The sequence below is a fragment of the Anas platyrhynchos genome, chromosome 10, assembly GCF_047663525.1.
Source record: "Anas platyrhynchos isolate ZD024472 breed Pekin duck chromosome 10, IASCAAS_PekinDuck_T2T, whole genome shotgun sequence".
Taxonomy (NCBI): domain Eukaryota; kingdom Metazoa; phylum Chordata; class Aves; order Anseriformes; family Anatidae; genus Anas; species Anas platyrhynchos.
This window is the reverse complement of record NC_092596.1, coordinates 18,252,602-18,270,039: the sequence shown is the minus strand read 5'-3', so window position 1 is coordinate 18,270,039 and position 17,438 is coordinate 18,252,602. Positions and strand designations below refer to the sequence as shown.

The window sequence follows — 17,438 nt, the reverse complement described above, 5'->3', positions numbered from 1 at the left end:
CCTGAGCACCATCAGTATAGTTGTAAACTCCATGTGGAGATGGATGGCATTTCTCCAGGGACACACGTGGCCCTGTATGGCTTGGAGGCCACAGACTGGCTGCCATTTGGATGGTGCAGAAAACCAAAGCCCTGCCTGCTGCAAGCCAGAAGAAATCCCGGCCCTGCACATTCTGTGAGTGCAGAAAAAGGAATCCCAAAGTATTAGCAAGTTCCCAATTTCTTTAATTACTTATTGTCTTAAGTGTCTCCACTCATACCTCTAGGTGGAAAATCTGTCAGCATTCTAGAGCAGAACCGTCCAGACAGAGTGATGGGACTGTCACCAAGGAGGTTATTTTTCAGTGAAGTAACATACCCATCCCCACATGATCTATGGATTTCATGCCTTTTACTGGAAGATGCTCAGTACACTTCTTCAATGGTTACTCACTTCCACAGACAGAAACCAGATTAGTTTTTGACTTTCCTACACAGAGACCAAGACTTGTGTGCCTGGGTTTCTTACAGACCTTGTGCTAAAAAGCACATCCTGCAGCCTTTTTTCTCTGCTCTCCTACAGCTGATGACACTAAACACAAAGGAATATTGACCTTGTACATTGGTTGGAGACTGGGCTCAGGACAGGGGCACATCTACTTTTTTGTCTCACCTTCAGGAGAGGTCTTGTGAGCCAACAAAAACAGCAACCTGTAAAACACCTCAGGTGAGGAATGGCCCAGGGCTAAATAGCCAAGGTAAGGATGACCTCAAGTGCAAATTTGGGTACTACAGCAGGGTGCACTGTTGTCTTCCCTAGGACATGACGCTGGACCAGTGCCTTTAGCCATCGCTAGCACAAGCATGCCTGAATAAAGGCTCACTGCCAAGAATCTCCCCTGCTGGGGGAACTGTTGAGACTTCGGTGCCATTGACCGAAATCTCACCAGGCAGCAAAATGGCCCTATGACTCAGGACAGCTTCCCTGTGAAAAGCAGCTCCCAACACTGGGTCCTGAGACACCCCCTGCCCATGAAGCGAGACATCCAGACATCAAATCCCCTTTGATCTTTTCCAAAAGGGAAGGCTAAACAAGAACAGATTGTTTTCCTTAAATGCAGGGGGGAAGAAGAGAGGGTGACAAAGGGGGAAATTGGCCTGCTAGGTTCATCTCAACCATACAAAAAAGTCCTTTTAACTTCTCTTAATGAGGACTACTTTTTCCAGATACTACCTAATTATTGCAAATTGCTTCATCTTTTAATTGTTACTGCAAGGCAACTAAACATTGTTACGTTGATTGCTCAAGAGTGGATTGTTAATGGCTTTAATCATTTGATAATCCAGTAATACAATCAATGTAACTCTGCACCTTGTAGGAATAATTTTTGGATCCACATGGTAAGGCAGTAGATGTTTCCTAGCATATGTCAGCTTTTGTGGGCTGGATTCTGCCACTCTTTCTCGGTTGCAGCTGTACTCCTGCTACAACCAAGATAGGCAGGGAACCCTCTTCCAGGGGTGTACAGCTCCAGAGATCAATCATCATAAGTGCCAGAAATACTACTTGAACAGCAAGGCAAAATGTTAGGTGGGAGCTGTGTTTCTTACCTTCATGCCTCTGCTCTCACTGTTGGTCAGGACCAGCATGTGATCATGGCAGATGGGGTCTGATGTAAGCAGATCTAGAGCATCCAGCAGCCTCATTCAAAAGCACTGTGATCACTGCTGTATTCTGTAGGGAGTCCCATAGAAGAAAATCAGAGTGTGAAGAGACTGCTCTTACACGATGTAAAACAGCATTTGGCTCATTAATAGTGTTTAGCCCTTAACAAATCTCTCTGGCTTTTACTTCCTTCATTGTTTTACTGGTAGTAGCCGTTGGTTCCCTGAAGCATGGCTGCCCCAGAGGAGGTGGGCTGGTGCAGCCAACTTGTTTGGGCCCTCGGTTATCTCCACCAGTCTGTGTTCCTGGGCCCACTAACTACTTGTCTGTGGGGAAAGCTGAACCCAGCCATCAATACAAGGGGCCCAGACAGGAGGCAATGTGCTCCATCCAGAGAGATGCTGAACCATTCAGATGAGCACAGGCATGAGGGACATGCAGAAGATGCCAGCGACAGCATAAGCCAGGAGGCGATCTGCCTGGAGGTCGTGGGGAGAGGTACTTCTGCCCAGCGGACCAGACTTTGTCCAAGCACTTTTGGAAACCGTTGTCCACCAGCAATGCAGGACAGGATGGGACAGGACAACACAGGCCACCCATTCCCCTCCCCGGGGCTGATCCCTGCCAGCTCTTCATGCAAACAGGAGCAAATCTCACTGCGGACCACATGGTCTCCCCAAAAGCAATTTTGAGGCAAAAAAGCATCACAGAAAGGTGAATTCCTCCAGAGCCACTCACAGAGAGTGGAGGAGGAACATCACCTGACACAGGCTCAGTCACAAAAAGTCAGTTCTGACAGACAGCGAAGAGACTAATAAACTAAAGAGTTGCTTTGATTTAGTCTTTCAGGAAAAGGAGACAATTAAGAGGCTTGTGTAATTCAATAACAGTTAACAGGAAAAGCAGCTGTCATAGGCAGAGGAAAGCACACCGGTGTGCAGAGAACCCACAAATAAGCAAATACCCAGCACAACCATGCTCACCAGCAGGGACAGGGAGAACATTATGGTGCAAGAGACCCCCATGGCAGTCCCCAAGATCTCAGAGGGGGAATTAGAAAGGGCACAGGGAAATCAGGGTAATCACATATCAGCTGCCGTTTATCATCAGCATTTGATGAAATTAAAGGGCATTTAATGCAGCACACAGGGGAGGTATCCACCAAAAAAAACAAAAGATGGCATGGCATGGTTTGGTTTAGCCAAACCCCACCCAGGACAAAGCTTGCCATTGAAATTCAGCCCCATCTTACCTAAAATGCCCTCAGATCAGTGGGGTTCCTTTTGATTAGAGCTTTTCTCCTGCATTATGAACGTTTACCTGTCAGCGGTCATCGGACTGGCTGATGTTTTCCAGCCAGGAACCTGTAATGTCAGTCAGAACCAAAACTGAGGGGTCCACCCCCAGCAAGCATCAGCCTTAGGGACCTCTCTCAGCATGGAAAATTTAGCAGCACGCAGAGCTGGCAAGCAGCAATCACCTAAAGCAGCAGTGTGAAACATACAGGCTGGGTCTGGCCATCAGAAGCATGCAAATGAATAAGTGAGATTTTTTTTTCCTCCATCACCTCTCCTTTTTCTTAAAAGCAGCTTCTATCACTGACAGGGTGAGGAAAAGCTGCTAAACATAAGCTTTTTTTGAGGGGCAGAGTGTCTGGATGCAAAGCGAGACTACAGAGGTGCTGGAAAAGCCAGAGGAAGGGTGAGATGTGCCACCCACCCAGGGTGGGGACCTCATCTATCAGGTTATCCCCTGGCTCTAGGAACCAGCCTTGTCAGCAAATGCAGACTTGGCACAGCCTCGGCAAGCTGCCCACTTGCACACATAGCCAGCCTAGGATGCCATGGGGAGGACCAGGCAGAGCCCGAGGAATACCTGGATTTTATTTTTTCTCTCCCCCCCCCCCCCCCCCCCCTCCAAGAAACTGCCCTTCAGTGCCTTCCCAGCTCTGCGCTCATGATTGATCCAAGTCAGGACTCTGAGTAAGTCGTGTGCTGATACTCTTCCCTGGGGCTGCCAAACACAACCACAATTTCACTCATCAAAGCCCCCAGCCTGCCCAGGGCAGTGGGTGGGAGAACTCTGGGGAAGGGGGGGGTCTTGTTACAGGATCCAGGCCTTGGAGGGGTTTTTTGACTGATATGTTATTTTAACTTCGGTCTTCACACAAATCCTACCCACTGGTATCGGCAGCTCATCTACAGACAAGGGCTCAGAGACCATCGTGTCAGATACCATATCTATCACTGGGCAGATCCTCAGGCAGATGGCTGGAGCTACACGGATCATCATTTTTATTAATCAAAACATCATGCGGCTCTTTACATAGCATAAATAAGATGAAATACAAGAACAAAGACGTGCAGCTGATTAAAAATAGATGCATGCATACCTCAACAGTTCAGGGCCCGGTGGATAGAAATGTTAAGTGGGGTCCTACAGAGTGCCCTGCAAGGTCAATACAATTCAATAGTTTTATTAACAACTTGGAGACTGGACCAGGAGTATGCTAATCAAATCTGAACATTTTACCAAGGTGGGAGGGTGGCAAATAATACGCAGGACAGAAATAAAATACAATACGAGCTTGATAAATTAAAGAAGTGGCCTGCAATCAATACGAAGAGATTCAGCAGGACAAATGCAGAAGATTAACACATAGGAAGGAATAAACAAAAGGACACAGGCTGTATGGAGATATCTGGCCAAACAGCTATACAACAGAGAGCGGTCTGGGGGGATGATCGATTGAACAGAAGTCAATAACATCAGGCTGCTGCAGCCCAGCAAGGTAATTATTCCACTCTTCACAGCACTCGTCAGGCTGCTGTTTGGAGCAGCATGCCCAGATCTGGACATCACGTCGTAACAAAGACAGACAAGTTGGAAGGAGTTCAAAGAACAACAAAAATGCCAGAAGACTTGAAAAACAAAATCTTTGTGTACGTGTGAAAAATGAACCGCAAGCGTGAGACCTGACGCTGCTTTTGTTCAGTCTCATTCCCAGGGGTCTGCCGAGGCCAGAGGAGTTGCAGCCCTGAGAAATGAGGTTGGTCAGAGGAGACTCAGACAGCACGGGCTAGAGGAATGCAGCAGGGGGAGAGATGTGCTAAATAACAGGAGGCTACAGATAGGCAAAAGGGATGCTACATAGATGCAGGGATTAATTAGGGTTTATTTTGCCCTTGGTGAAATTGCAGGATTGGCCCAAAGCTCCAGCAGAGAAAATTTAGGGGAAATTTGATTCTGTAGTGTTTCTGAAAATTCAGGCAAAGAAAAGCATCTTGGGTGGGAGCTGAGGCCAACAATAACACTAATGAAAAAAAGGTAGATAAAGGAGAACAGATAGAGTGTCCAGTGAAGTCTGTAAAACCAGTCCCATTAGAAATGCATTACCTAACATACATTAGGAGCAAGCTCTGTCACACTCACCTCCCACAGACCCCTCTGAAAGAGCAAGCAGTGCATCCCATGCTGTAGAAAGCCAAGACACCCATGAGCTAAGCTGAGCTCCCTTCTCTTCTCTTCCCTTAAAACTCCAAACCAAGTCTCAACCACCTCCCTGCAGAAATAGTGCTGTGCTTACACATGTGCAGCTCCCACTGCAATCAAACCTGGCTACAATTAAAGCAAAAACGAGCTCTCCACCCTTTGGTGATAGCTTAGAACTGACAGAAATCAAAGCTCCTTGGCTGCAGCTGGAGGAAGGAGCCACAGGAGCTCCCTCTGCCCCAGACAGCTCTCCCAGCACCCAGAGCTGGAGGAAGGCACTGCCTGGAGAGGAGCCAGAGCATCACTCAGTGCTCCAGTGTGGAGACAGAGGTCTGCAACTCCGCAGCACAATGTACGTTCTCCTGCCAAAAGCCCAATTGCACCATCTGCCAAATTAATATTTCCTATTTTTAATATCTCGTTTAAAGGAAAGAATTAAAGGGAGAAAGGAGAGAAAAATAGAATGCCACCTCACTGATTAGATTTCTAAGCTCTGAAAGGAATTGCAGCAGACATCGGGACTGCTTCTTTCCTGTCCTCCTGAGATCAGTCCTCTCTCCAGAGGTGTGCAGGGCTGCTGGGCTGAATGCAAGGAAATGCACCGCTGCACACCATGCTGCTGCTGCCACTACCACTTAGCAAGGAGTGGAGAGCAGGGAGGCTGGAGAAGATGAATCAACATGGTTCATTTCTTTGTGAGAAGCTCTTTCCCCATCCTATTTCCAGCCCGGAATCAGCCCCTGCCACCTTCTTTCTCCTGGAAGGCATGTAGTAGGGTAGTAAGGATTTGCATCCTTAAAGTGAAAGAGAAAGGGGTGAAAGCAGAGGAGAGAGGGAAAATCACCCCCCGCAAACAGCAATAAAGCACAGATGCAGTGCTTTGGGAAAGAGGCAGCCCATGGAGTGGGCAGCAGCGTTTGATGCTGAATTAGCATGGGACTGTGAGCAAAAGGCAGACGCTGTGAGCTGCAGCCACAGCGTAGGGACTGCTGCTGGCTGAGGAGCTGGGCAGGGCTCTCTGGCCCCCGGCCAGCTGCGGGGTCCCCTTCCAAAAATGGCACCTCCTGAGGCTCATCCAAGCAGCTCCTGGGCTGAACGGCGGCCACGGCTGCTGATGCTAATGGAATTAAACATTAATATGCTAAACAGAACGAAGACAGAGGGGCTTGGATTTGTCTAGGTAGCAGACATGTCTGAGGTTAATGCCTGCCAATTCTTATTTGCTCTGCGATGTCAAAATCCATGTCCTTATTAGCCATCCCATTAGTCCCCTGAGGCTAGTAGCCCATTAGTCCTGTCCTGCCCCTTGCCAGCATTTAGTGCTTTCAAAGAGCCTCGATGCTGCCGTGGGGCAGAGCGATACAACCGTCCAAGTTCCCACCTGGCATCCCCCCCGTCTGTGCTGGGATCAGCTGGTCTTCTGAGGTGGTGCCGGGCATTAGGAAGCTGGCCTGCAGCAAGGAGATAAGGGAGAGCAGCCTTCACCTCTGCCACCCTGCTCTGGTAGTGAGTGGGGTCATCCCACCAGGTTCTTGGTGCTCAGAAAGGCGAGATGGGCCTCCTGCCCTTCCTCTTCCTCCCTCTGCTTCCCTGTGCTCTCCTCAGCTTCTTCATCCTCCAGAACATGTTGGGCCTGCTCTGATTCTCTCATCATTGACTTTAGGTTATGAGTCCTACGGGAGAGGAAACTTGTCTTCTGTTTGCCTATAAAACACCACTCCATACATAATTAATACTAATAATTAGCGGGCGTCACTATTAGAGACAAAAGATTACCAAAGCACAGCAGACTGCTAGTCCATTAAGCACAGCATCTGTTGCACGTACAGCGGTGGCCCAGCAAGGGACCTCGAGCTGTGGCTCCAGCTGACCGAGTGGCAGCTGTGGCAGCTCAGGGCTCTGTGCCTCTGGCACTTTGCACCAGTGAGAAGTTTTGCTGGCGAGGTTCCCCTTGGCCTGGCCGGGATTTTAGCTTTCCTAGCAGCAAACCCTGTTTCTCTCCCCTACAAAGCACCCTGGAGATGCCTGAACATTTGCCACACAAAGCTGAGGGCCAGGCTCCCAGGCAGAGCAGCTGAGACCCAAGTTACAAGACTCAAGCCTCTTTCTACTGCTTCCCAACATGAAACAGCAGCCTGTATAACCACACTTACCACTATAAACAGGGACTTGCTGTCAACAGATTGTGCAGCACTCTGCTAGTGAGACCTGTATCGTCATCCCCACCTTAGAGATGGGGAAACTGGGGCGTGAAGGATATGCAGGGAGTCAAGCAAAGGTACTGGACCAAGGTCAGTCAGCAAGCCGGGAGCATAACTCAGTTTTTCTGCAGCACTCCTATTTCCCAGCTTTAAATTAATCCTAATATAAGATTAAAAGAGTGGAGAGTGCCTTCTTCACCTTCCCCCAAGAGGGCAGTTACTCACTTTTGTAGTTTTCTTACATTTACATACCAGGCCACAGCAGTGAAATAAATTTTCTCTTCCTGCAACTACCAGAGTAAACGGTCCAAGCTCAATTTGGAGCCACGTGTTCAGTGTGGATAACTTCTCAAAGAAAGATTGCTGCAGACATCAGGATGTAGAGAGGAAATTTCCCTTGGACTGCTTCTTCTACCTCTGGAGTAAATATTTCCCCAGAAGTTCCCCCCTTCACAGGCAAGATCCTTCCATTTATTTCTATTCCCAGACCTCAGATTTAGCAGAGCACTGAAGCAGGTACTTACCTTTAATCAAGCACATTAGTCGCCCCATTGAAGTCAATAGGACTTCTCAGGTGCTTAAAGTTAAGAATGTGCTCAGAGTGTGCTGCTAAGCCAAGGAAAGTGGTGGTTGATGAAGACAGAGAAAAAGCAGCCAACAAATGAACCAGAACCATCTGCAAATGACTCCCAACTGGGCAGGCTCCCTTGTATCTCCTTACACTGCTTTGCTTGCTGAAGAATTTTTCATTATGAATACAGAGCTCCTGCTGCTGCTACTGCTTTTAAATGGTGCTTAGCAATGCTAGACCCCGGGGGTACGCCGCAGTTCCAGCCAGGGCCTCCAGCTCGCTGCTGGGGCACTTCCAGCCCTGGTGCGGTGGCTGCAGCAGGAGGGAGGTCAAAGCATGGCTCTGCCTTGGCCTGGCAGGGAAATAATCCCATAGCTGGTGCAGGTGTTGTAGGAGGAAAGCACTGATGGAAACACTCCTACTGGAGTTACACTAGCCCCAAACTGCTTCCAAACCTGCAGGTGATGATCTCCAATACTGCAGCTATTTACATTACAGGGAAAACACCGTGCAGTGTTGCATCCCACAACATTATCCCATGTTTGCTCATCCCTGGTAGAGTTGTAGCCCATGTGAGGGCACCTTGAGAAACGCTTCCCACACAGCATTTTCTGAAAAATTCTTCCCCATCCATCATATGTGCTCAACTGAGTAGATTCCTCCTTGCTAAAAACAAATCAACAATTCAGGACCAATGTGTGGTCAGTGGGATTTGTTAGGCAGAATGTTAACTGGAGTTAAAATTCATGTTTTGGGGACAGCTGCAGGAAGATGGTTGTGGACATCTGATATTGTGGCTTTGCAATAGCAGGTGAGCTTGCCCGGCGCCAGCACTGTGCCTTGCTCAGCTACCCGTAACCCTTAGAATGAGCACCTGCTCTAAACGGTTCTTCCTAAAAGCTCAAAATTCATGTTTTACAAATAAGCCCTTAAAAATTCACCGTTTTCTGCCAGCAAAGAACTATAAAATATTCACAACATTCAAAATGGATCTAGATGCAAAACAATTCTTTCTTTTTTCAGGTGATAAGTTACAGAAGACATTACCCCCAGCTCCAGTCCTAGGAGGCACAGTTGTTCAGAGTAGCTTGTGTATGTTCTCTATTGCTTTTTAAAGACATTATAGGTGGCAGATTGATTTTTATTAATTATTTCTATTGCAGCAACACCTAAGGCTGATCTGATGTTGCTCTTATATTGTGTAGGAGTAGCAAATAATGAGATTATCAGATTGTGTACTGCCTCTGAAAGTGCCTTGTTTGGGACTTGTATCATTTGTTGCAATGTACCCTGTAGACAGTATTTATCAGAGCAACACAAGAAGAATCCATAATATTCATCTGGCTATTGCCACCTCCATGGTAAAATGATGATGGCAGTTCAGGAAGACAATTGAAAAAGTTTCAGTGTACTCTGCATAAGGATTGCTTGTAACGACCACCACAGACAGTAAAAAATAGCTATCAGCCTGCTTCAGAATGCTCCCTTGATTGGGGCCATAATTTATGGGCACACCATGCTTTGTGAGCGGCTGTACCCATGGCTGACTGGAGGCAGCCTGCTCCAGAGGCCATCCTGCTTCAGCATCAAGTCATCCATCACGGCTCCCACGGCCAGTGGGGATGGCAAGAGCAAAGGTGACTGCACCAAACCATGACTCCAGACACATCAAACAGCTGGGAAGCAACAGGCCCAGTATCATCTTCAATTGCTTTAGCCAGATACTTGCCCTTATTATCACAGATGCACACGTGCCTGATAAGAGAGAGATATCTGCTCAAGAATAGGATGCACTATGCATAAAGGGAGAGAACTGCTGACAGGGAGAATGTAGCTTACTATTTAAATCCCACTTTAAAAAAAAATGTCTTTTTTAATAAAATTTCCTTAGAAGAGTCTCTCTTGTGTACACAAAGCCATGGGGAAATTTCCCAACGGGTACAGAGGAGATTACAAGATACAGCTTAGGCTGGAACATCAGGGGGTGGATGCTTTGAACTCAGGGGGTTTCTAAAAGCACAGGGGAAATTCTTCCAGAGTCAGAGTATTTCACAGTGTTTTAATAGGGGACAAATTACTCTTTTTTTTTCTGCCCTCTGCAGATCTGCCCAAAGAATCACAAACATTTTTCCTCCTTCAAATCATTCTCTGGTGAGAGTGATAACAATACACCCCTGATAGTCTAACACCACCGGTAGATCTCAAAGCACTTGATAAAGTTGCACAGGTTTCATGAGAGCTATTTTTCAGGGGCAGAGAGAGGTGAAGTGACTTCACTAAAGAGCTAACCTAAGTAGTTGAATCAAAAAAGACCTTATTATAGTAACACAAAAGCGTCGTTTGAGATACTACGATTTGACATCATCCCAAAAAATATAATGCTTTAGGGCACGACTCCATAGCCATTAACGTTTGTGTAAGGCTTTCCATTGACATCGGTGGAAGCTGGGTCTGCCTTTTAAAAGCTATCCCTTCATCCACTCAGACAAGCATTTTTTTTTTCATTCCCATTTGCAGCTGATGTTCTCCAGGCTGTTTTCTGGAAAGCGACAACTTTTCCATTTTCACATAGAGCAACGTTATTTCCATGGTACGCCAGTCTGCTTGGGATGTCATGGCGTGGCTCACAGCAAACACTAACGTGACATGACAGGCAGATGCAACTCGCTGAGCTCTGCCTTGGCAGGACAAGCCGGGGAAGAAGTTTAAAACAGCTTTTTCCAAGGAAACATGATGGAGAGGGAAGGGAGCACCAAATACTACCTTTCTGCTTCTGGAAGCAGAGCCCCCAGTGTTACAGCCCGGTGTCACTGTGGGCATGGCACCGCTGAGGTGCCACCACCACTAAGAGCCAACAGGGATGGCAAGGGCACCTTCGGCCAACTGTGGTGACCCCAGTGTCCCAAGCTGGGGTGACATGTCTCTCTGCATGACTGCCCAGCTTGCAGTCACACCACTGAGCTGTGTGCAAGCTCAGTTTTGCCTCTCAAAACAGCCAGGAGACATCCTTTAACAGAGGTTCAAAAAGAATAGATCACGTAGCCTACCCAGACTGTAATACCTTGGAGTTAAGCCAAGGCACCAAGGTACAAATGCAAGTAGCAGAAAGAAGAAAATGTCCCATGTCTTTGATGGCACAGAGCAGCTTCAGGATGTCCAGAAGAGAGAACTCATCACCCAGCTGGGCTAAGCCAGCAGAAGAATCTGCACCACATCCCCAGGGACCCATCTGGAGGCTCGATCACAGCAGGAGCTCAGGGCCTCCTGACCTCCCTGTGCTGCTAGGTGAGGAGCAGGATCTGGCCAGCCCTGGGCAGGTACGAGCAGCCCTCGGTGTGCACCGGTGGGGACAGACCTGCTGCTGTGTTCTGGCAAGGGGCTGCTTCAGCAGAGTGCTGCAGCCCAGACCTTGATTCTGATGGTGCAGCAGCCACCAGGAATATTCCTTCCCAGCTCCATCACTTCCTTGTCCTCCTGGGGGTGCTTCCCTGCTGCCCTGAGCCAAGCCTGGAAAACTTCCGGCAAGAGCAAGCATTGCATCAAGAATGAAACAGCACAGTGCAACTTTGGACTAGAGCCTGCTTTCGCAAGGTGTTGTATTCCAGCCACACACCAGACACCGTCATTTGTTGGATGGGGTGAGTATTTATGATGACCCCAGAGCCTGCATTAATTCATTTACCGTGATCCAACGACTGGAAGACATCCCTTTAGCTTCAATAGGATATTGGCTCAAGCCCACATACATCAAATCTATATCTGCAACATCCAAGCTGTCCCCATCTGTTACCCTGACTGTGAAGTTTACAGATGAGAAGCAGGAAAAGTTATAAAATGCAATGCGCAAGCCCTGATCTTGTGCAGACATATGAGGCATGCTTAACTTCTCACACAGAGTGTAATCTCAGATGTCCCCGTGGACAGCCAATGACGCAGAGACACCGGCACACATGCCAGGCTTTCTGCACGCATTGCTCAGAGCACAAGCATAATTAAGGTCAGCTCACACCTTGCCAAGCCCCAAACATGTACTTCCAGGAGCTTCAAGCAGGTTGAGGCAATTAATATCAATGGCTAATAATGTCCACTAATATCCACTCTGTAGCTATAGAATGAAATTGCAGAAACTCGAGGAGGCTCTCTCAGCTCTGCCTCGCAAGGCAGGATTGCTTTCTGCCATGCCCTGTGAAGGACTGCTTCTCTGCAGCCCAGGCTCTGGCAGCACCACGTGCCGCGCTGTCCTCTCGCCCCTCCACCTTGACCTCCAAATCTCCCAGGGCAGAGGCTGCCTCAGTGAGATTGATGACTCCACTTGGCTACACGAAGAGCCTCTGATGAGCCTTGGTGGTTTTCAGCTCTTACTGCAGTGGCATTTCGGAGCCTTTTTGACCTCCAGCAGCATGAGCACCCAAGACTGCAGCCTCTGTGGTGCAACCTCCACAGCACAGCCTCTGCAGCACAGCCCTGAAGCCTGCGTGGCAGCGGGGCAACACGTGCCTCCCGAGCGGGGCTGGTGTCGGGATGAACAAAGCCAGCACAGCGGCACTGGGAAGCGGCACAGCAGACTTTCAGCACAGAAATTACTCTAGGCATAAAGAAAACACCAACAAAGATCACACTTGACAAAAAGAGGCAGGAATTTCACACAAAAAGAGAAGAATAGAGACTTTAAAAGCTGCTTTCATTTCACTCCACAGCTCTGTACATGGATAGTCAAGCACCAGAAACGTTAGGGCTCGGGGCACACTGCAGGTCACTAGGATTTCCTCATTTATTGCTTATTTCTTATATAAACTCACTACAAACACAGGAGTCCTCTTCCTCTTTGTATTGTTTGGAAACAGTGAGACTGAATAGGATCGTTTCTTTTTCACTCCTCTTCCTCTTAAGGGCTGCAATAATGAGCTGAGGATATAGTTCACTTCTCTGAGAGGAGGCTATTAGAGCTGGTGCTAAACACCTACATCAGAGAGGCTGCAAAGCAGCGGCTCCGTCCTCTCCTCCTCCGGGAAGTCGCAGCTCCACTCAGGAAGGACAAGGAGGCAGGCACTAGTGGAGGACACTGCGGAAAGGATTAACTCCTGATCCCCAGCATGAGCAGAGCCACTTCACGTGGGAAGCCCACATTTCTCTGCAGGCAGAGGGGTCCCCAAGCAAGCAGGAGCTCTCCAGGAGCACGCCAGCCACCCCCCAGTTCCTCTGCCAAGTGTGGGGTGCCACCAGGGGATGGGCATTGGGTGAGCGCAGAGGCACAGCTGATGGAAAGGGGCAGCTCTGGGGAGCAGGGCCAAGGGGAAGAGCTGTCTCTGGCAGATGTTGGCACCTGGCCAGATGCCTCCCCACTCTGGGCAGCTCAGGCTCAGGAAATGCTTGTGATGAGGCAAGGCTGAGATCAGGTGCCCCAAGCCTGCTGTGACCCTAAAGTGATTATCGCTTTAAAGTAGGTTAGTGTGTTAATAAATTAATTATGCACCAGGGTAGTCGGTTGTCTGAGGAGAGAAGGATTAAATTACCTCCTAGATAAATTAGGAACAGGATGGCCTGGGGAGAAGAAGGGAAGATCTGAACTTGAAGGAGTCCCACAGGAAACCCCAAGAAAAGACTGGAGATGAAGCCCATCCCGTGTTGGCCATCAATAGACCGTGAACCTTCATGCTGGGGAGCTGCCCTGGAGAAGACCTTCCCAGTGTGTGATAATGGCCAGGAGCAGCCCCCTGGCACACAGCTGGGTGGAGAACACCTCGGTCCAGGGCAGGTGGGCCACTAGCTGAAGCTCCAAGGCCAGGCAGCACCACCACCCCCTGGGAAATACATTTCACGGGCAGCAACAGATAGCAAAGAAGATGCCGACTCACAGCTAGAGCTGCCACAAATCCAGGGCCTGTCACCAGACTATCAGTGGGATGAGATAAATGTTCCAGAAGTTCCTCTTCCCCTCCTCCCCCAAGCAGGCAGTGATTACTAAGGACATTTCCATGAGCAGTGTATGATCTTTATTTTTTTCATGCACAATGACCTTTAAAAGTACTGGCTAAGCTATTTGCATTGCCTAGCCCAGAGTTTCAACAGACAGCAGGAAGACGAGCATTAACCTTAATGGCTAAATCACTTCATGCCACGCCGAAGACAGAAGACTCCCATGAGTAGGCAAAGAACCATTTTCGTTTGATTATTACATATTTAAACAGCAACAAGCACCTCTTGAGGCTCAAAGTTACATACCTGCCAATGTTCCCCTGGTTTTGGGGGGGCAGCCTAGCAAAACACCCAGCCCAGGGCTTGATCAGTGCCTTGAGATGCTTCACAGAGGAGGTCAGGAACCTCTGCTGGGCCCATGCTGACGAGGAGCTGTGAATTCAGAGCTGACCCCAAAGCACCCTGCAGTACTTACTGAGGGCTCATGTTGCCTTGGTGCTGGGATCTCACACTTTTTCTTTTTCTTTTTTTTTTTTTTTTTTTCAGAGAAAAAGGATTTTGTAACGTGTAAGTTTTATTTATACCAACAGTAAAGAGGCAGCATAAAGAACATGTAAATAAAATCACAGCCCCTTCAGCACACTGTTTAGGTGAAAATACCTGCTTTGGAGTGGGTTTATTTGTACATTCATAAACATGAAGCCCAAAAGGAGTGAGCACTGATGAAATAAATTCCTAGAAAAATGCAATGCTTATGGCAAAGCGCTTTGTGTTATTTATCCAGCTCTGATAATTAAAACCTCACATCCAGCTGAGGTCAAAATATAGCTCTCTTTCAATGTGTATTTACTTCCATGGAAAGGTTTGCATCGATCCTGGGAGATTCCCCCAAAAGACCACTTCACTCTCCCTCCTGCAGGCTTGCAGGCACCTCTGATAATACAGCTGTTTCCTAACAATTTGCAGCTTTGCCAGGCAAGAATTTTGGACAGAACAAGAGGGTGAATGCCACCACACCCAAACTGCAAGTTGTGCAGAAGCCCTCTGGCACAACCGGGGCACCTGCTTGAGCCTCTCCCCCTTTGTCGTATCAGCATTAACGACTTGAAAATCTGGCCCTTGCACAGCCATGGCCAGTGCTTTAATTTGGATTCAGGGCACTGTTATTAAGCCACCAAAGTCACTTCTCACAGTGGGTGCTTTGCAGTCCACCCAAGCACCAGGCGTGTTCTGCTCCAACAGCCAGGCGCGACGGAGCAGCACCTCTATCTCCGTCTGTCTGTACGTGTAAAGAGAGAACACGCTGCCTGCCCATGTGCAAAACAGCATTTCTCACCCGGCCCCGGCTGCCGGCTGCTTGCTACTCCCACCCACCTTCCTAAGCCTGGGCTATTTCTAGCACAGCAACACTGCAGGCTGCACAAACCCGCAGGCTCATGATCCGGCCTCAGGGATTTGGGGTTTTACCTGCCCCAGCCCAAACACGGTTTGTTTTGTAAACACGAAGCCAGCCCCCGTGGAAGCTGGGACATGGGGGGGACGAGTGGGGCACTGGGGGAGCCAGGAGCCCCCAAGCCTCGGCCATGAGGATGGGGGCTGCTGGCAGAAGGCACGGGGACACCAGTAACGTCGCCAGCTGCCGTGGGAAGGTTTGACAGGGGACATCTGTCAAAGCCCTCCTACTACAAACTACTCGAGAGGAAGCATGTGATGGTATTATTGGAGCTTGTATTGTGCTGCTGAGCAGCGCTATTCTTCATGTCTCTTTGTCGTTTGAGAGAGACTTTTGTGACAGAATTTGCCTATCGCTTGTAATTCCGTGCAGGTTGGTGAAGTGCCCTGTTTTAAAAAAACATCATACATTAGATTCTCCCGTTCTCATTTTTCTTGATGTACAATGCTGTCTAAATCAGTTTAAGATCAGGCCTGTACATCATCTCTGGAAATGAATACAAATACCTCTTACTCCAAGTCAAATTAAATAATCAGGAGATACATTGGCCACTCGCATATTTAATACAAGGAGATGCAAAGCCTAGAGCTTCCTGCTGCTGTAGGAGCGCCCACACCACAGCATCTCCATCCCCGGCATGGCCACACTGGGCAGTGCCAGCACCGGCACTGGTCCCACCAGGCAAAGAACCGTGGGGACGGCACCAGCCCCATGCCCATGGATGCATCCAGCACACCCTGTGCAGTCACAACCCAAGCAGGAGCCAGCATCATGGCACAGGCACGCTGGGCAAAGGCATCGCTGTGTGCCCCCACGTGTCCCCCAGCACCAGCACCAGGCTCTGCTTCCCAGCCCTGGCTCTGGCGTGGCCACGAGCTCCCCACCCATGCCCTGCACACCCAGCTGTGCCTCCTGCCACTGGTGCTGGCCTGCTCCTCGGCTGCTGCAGCGTGATTTTGTTTGGGTGATGGGATCTGAGTGCAGCAGTCAAGGCTGACACATAACACTGATTGATATATTGGCGCATAAGAGTTTTATGTTACTGGCAAGTGACTATCGGGAGGTATGACTGGCTGAAAACCACTTCACAACTTGCCAGCAGGAAAAAAAAAAAAAAAAAGAAAAAAAAAAAAAAGCAGTGGTGAATACAGCACGAATGCTAAAGGAGGAAGCTGCCCTGATGGCAGGCTCTGTGACAGCGAGCTTCCTCAGGGGCGGCTGCAGTGGCCAGGATTCCGGTTACAAAGGGGAAACAGGACCCCAGATAAAGGAGGTGCTGAAATTTGTGTTTGGGATGAAGAGAGTCACCGGGGCTCAGAGCCACTAGCATCCTCCCCCCCTCCCCTGAAGATGTATCTGGGGAAGGTCAAGTGTGTGCAAGGGGAAATTTGAATTCCCCTCATCCTCCCTAAGAAGGTCCTGGAGCATCCTCGTCAGATACCTTGGCCTAATTCTGTGCTGGTGCTGAGCCCACCATCACACATTCCCTCAGAACAGCAGGTTTGGCAGGGAAAAAGCAGTTGTTGATTCACCCTCCATCGCCCAACTTCCAGCCAGGATTATTCACGCCTGAGTCAGAGTCCAAGGCAGCGAGTGAGGGAAGTGGACTTGAGCATGGGACTTGAGTAGCAGCTTTTATGAGCTTTACACAAAAAAATTATGCCTTTATAAAAGCTTAACAGCAGGTAGGCATAAGGCCATGAGAAACAGGGAGGTGGTAATGGTCTTTTGAAAGTAATTCCTTTCAACCATAAAACCAAGACTTGATGAAAATGATAAGCCATGGGATGTGGCTGCCTGATAGTGTATTAACATAAATGCTTCGAGTAGCAGCTGCAGTGGCCTCACGAGTCAGGAGGAACGGGGGGAGTTAGCAGCCTCGTCAGCCAGCATGGGGAGCTGCTGCACAAAGAGCCCCGCGAGGGAAGCAGCCGCGATAATTAATTGTTGGGCTGGAAATTGGCCCACCTGCGTGCACTGCCTCTCCAGCCCCACGGCTCCTGGCAGGGACAGGGCAGCAAGTGGGCGCTGGGGAGCAAAGCATTTTCACACACACCCCCATCTCATCCCACCCGCCCCGTCCCATCCATTCCAGGCAAAACACTCCGTCACCGCCCGGTGCTTGCTATGCAAAAGAAGGGAACTCGTTTCCACCTCATTT

At 49.0% G+C, this 17,438-nt stretch overlaps 1 long non-coding RNA gene across 8 annotated transcripts in view; it reads right to left on the bottom strand.

The window, feature by feature from the left end:
• The window catches only part of LOC106016317 (uncharacterized), a 54,716-nt gene extending 46,900 nt beyond the window's left edge, over window positions 1-7,816 (bottom strand). For all 8 annotated transcript variants that reach the window (XR_005268266.2, XR_005268261.2, XR_005268263.2 and 5 more), the window contains exons 1-4: window positions 7,590-7,816; window positions 5,077-6,809; window positions 4,037-4,092; window positions 1,590-1,713 (exon numbers count right to left, since the gene is read on the bottom strand). This is a non-coding gene — a long non-coding RNA (uncharacterized lncRNA). The remainder of the gene's footprint in view (window positions 1-1,589; window positions 1,714-4,036; window positions 4,093-5,076; window positions 6,810-7,589) is intronic.
• Window positions 7,817-17,438: the final 9,622 nt, after the last annotated feature.